The sequence below is a fragment of the Morone saxatilis genome, unplaced genomic scaffold (assembly GCF_004916995.1).
Source record: "Morone saxatilis isolate NCDOM2014 unplaced genomic scaffold, NCSU_SB_2.0 Contig17, whole genome shotgun sequence".
Classification (NCBI taxonomy): Eukaryota; Metazoa; Chordata; class Actinopteri; family Moronidae; genus Morone; species Morone saxatilis.
The window spans coordinates 26215001-26218351 of record NW_023339729.1 but is presented as its reverse complement, the minus strand read 5'-3'; the positions used below and the strand labels follow the sequence as shown (position 1 = coordinate 26218351).

Sequence of the window (3351 nt, the reverse complement as noted above, 5' to 3'; positions counted from 1 at the left end):
ATACTATTTGCTTTTACAGTGCAGGAGAACAGACTCACGTGTGAGTCGTTGACTCTGTGGTGTTGAAACGTCAGTTAAAAGATCATTCTGGTTATTGCTGTTATTTTCATATTATCATTCAATCCATCATCACTGAAAAGAAGTCATACTCAGATATTAACTTAGTGAGTACAGTTTGATTATTACTGATAGAAATGATGGACAAAAAACTACCAAAATAAGACATAAAACTACCAAAAAAAGACCAAAAACTACCAAAATAAGACCAAAACCTACCAAAATAAGACCAAAAACTACCAAAATAAGAACTTAAACTACTGTATTAAGACAAGGATGAATATACTGGAATTGCTATTCTCACTCCCGACAGTAACTACCATTGAGCTCACCAAGGTCCTGTCCTCGGCATTTGGGGATGTGGAGGGTTTTGCAACCTGTTACCATGAGTAACTTTTAGTGGGAGTGAGCTGAAATATTCAGGATAATGATCAGTGACCTGGATGGCGTAAAATCTGAAGCTGATTCTCTTGTGTCCACAGAGCCATCGTGACGCCGGTTCCCGGAGATCTTCAGCGGGAGAACACCGACGACGTTCTGCAGGACGAACATCTCAGTGATCAGGAGAACGCCCCTCCGGCCCCACCCAGTCGGCCCCCCGGGGAGACAGGGGTCTCGCACGCCGGGGAGCCAGGAGAGGCCTGGGAGGACACGGACTTCAACCGTAACCGACTCAGGATCAGCCTGAACAAGGTTAGAAGTGACAGTTAATATTAAAAACAAATGGTGCTAAAATGGCGTCTGTGTTCGGACCATAAAACACCACTTGCTGTCTTTCGTCAGGGGGCTCAGGAGGAGGAGTCAGGTCGGGGGGCATGTCCAGTGTCGCCGGTTCGAGGTGGAGCCCCAGAGTCACCAACAGGTCAGGGTCGGTCCTTGCGGTACCGCCGGGTCAACAGCCCCGAATCTGACCGCCTGTCTGCTGCAGAGGGCCGCGCTGACGCCTACGGACAGAGGTGACCCCTCACGCCAGAAAACTGTGGAGGAGGTGTAAAGGCGGGAGACAGCAATGTTGAATACTAGTCAGCAGTGTTAAAGGTCGCTAACTTCAAATTGTCTTCATGTTGAGGAGCTTTCTCGTTATCAAGTGTTCCTGTTGATAAAGGAGGCTTTCCCATTTGGTGAAATGCTAAAATGTGACACCGTCCCTTACTGCTGTGATCAAAAAGAAACCGGAGGTATATAGATATATATATTAGACTATTATATAAGATTCAAGACACAGAAACGAGGACTGCTGTGAGCTTAAAGATTTGAAACTGAGATGGTGCCAGGTGTTTATTCATTAGGCCCCTGCTTTGAAAGACCTATTCTCAGCTTTATAAAATAAAAGTAACTGTTTAGATGGTCAGCAGATCTGAAAGACCTGAATGATTTGAAATTCTGCTTATGGAGACTTGACTTGGACTTGCCCTCAATGACTCTCTTTGACCAGAGTTGTGAGTTGACTCAGGCCTTAACTTGAAGGTCTTGAGAATTGACCTGAGTCTTCCTTTTACAAGACTTTCCATTTCCATTTAAGGCTTGAGAAGGTTTTGACTTGACTTTGCCCTCAACAAGTTGAGACTTGATGAGTCAGACAGTCATGGAAGTCAAAATTAAGCTCTTTAGTGATGATGTTACCTTAGAGTCACATTCTCCTGTGTCTTTCTGTCTCCTCCAGGTCCAGGATGGACATCCTCGGTTCTCCATCCCGTCATGTTTACTCCTCCCAGCCGGCTCAGATGCTGTCCGTTGATCCTGGTTGCCGCGGCGACCGTCAAGTCAGCGGCCGCCAGGAGGTGTCTGTGGCGTCCGTCGACCAGGAGGCGCACAGCAATGCCTTCATCCGCTCCGTCCCGCTGGCCGAGGAGGAGGACTTTGACAGCAAAGAGTGGGTGATCATCGACAAAGAGGCAGAGCTACGAGACTTCCAACCAACCACGTCAGGAACCACTGACGAAGAGCCTGAAGAGCTCCGACCCCTGGAGGAGCAGGAGGAGCGGAGGAGGCTCAGGGCTGCAGGTAGGAGCTTATGTCATCAAGCCTTCTCTTTTCCTATTGTTTTGATGTGAGAGATGCCCTAGCATTACAGACTGTAATATGCCATAACATCACTGAACTAAAGTTTTCACTGTGAGGAAGCACAAAAATGACTTTCTGCTGACTAATGTTAGACACTAGAAGTCTTATTTGTAAGTTTAGCTGCCGACATTAAACATTAAACCCGTCAGATGGTATCGACTTTTAGACCTCAGTCTCTAACTCTGGTTGACATTTTGTGTTCCTTCAGGAGGGGAGCTGGTGGTTCGTCCGAAGACCCACACCAGGGACAGCAGCCGAGGGATGCTAACGCTAACGGAGGAGGAGGCGTCGAGGAGGAGCGGCGGGAGCCCTGCTCAGTCGCCCTGCCACTCGCTGCCATCGGGGCGCCCCCGTCGGAGAGAGTCAGAGCCCACTGGACCTCAAAGACCGGTAAGAGACCCGGCAAGCCAATCAGAGGGGAGCGCAGCTCTCGGGTGGCACGTTGGCAGGAAGATGAGGAAGTGGGCGGCTGCTTGCCGGCGCTGTCATGAGGAGGCGCTCTGCAGCGGCTGCTCCGCCTCCTCATTTATCTGTCAACATGCAGCTTAAAGGAAAAATCCAGCACAAGCGCAGGTTTAGCTTCCAGTTTTTCCCTCTTTGGTGTCGATGATTCTGCAGCCTGAAAGGTTCATTATCACTATCAGCTCTGGATGTTCAATAATGAAGGCGTTATCAATATTTCTGATAGTACTGAAGCTTTTATTGTGTACTTTACTTTGTTGAGTATCATTTTTCATCAACAGTGATCCAACATTTTAAAGGACCAGTCTGAAGGATTTAGTGGCATCTAGTGCTCAGCCTTCAAACTGTGACTGAGAAACACAAAACTTGGTTTGTCCCTTCTGGGCTACTGTAGAAACATGGCGGAACCTACAGACCATACAAGCACTACAGGAGGTCTCACCTCTTTATTATTCACTTAATTTATACTTTGGTTCTTAAGACCGAACAGCCGCTGGTCCCGACAGTCTGTGGTGGTAACAAGCGAAACACGGTGACTTGTGCTGGAATTGTCCTTTAAGGTTGTGGAGGTTTGCGGCAGCACCATCCTGCAGCTGAACATCTGTCACATGCAGTCGTTCTGCTCAACCGGCAGCAGCTAAAACATCTGTTCAACCTTCAGGAGAACCAGCACCACAGACCGAGCAATGGGCCAACCAGACTCCATTCACAAAACAGTACATTTTCCTCGCAGATAATCGTAAAACACACTTCAAAGTGGACAGAAAC

At 48.0% G+C, this 3351-nt stretch overlaps 1 protein-coding gene across 1 annotated transcript in view; it reads right to left on the bottom strand.

The window, feature by feature from the left end:
- The window catches only part of ttbk1a (tau tubulin kinase 1a), a gene marked incomplete in the record, with an annotated part of 40652 nt that overhangs the window by 19953 nt on the left and 17348 nt on the right, over nt 1-3351 (bottom strand).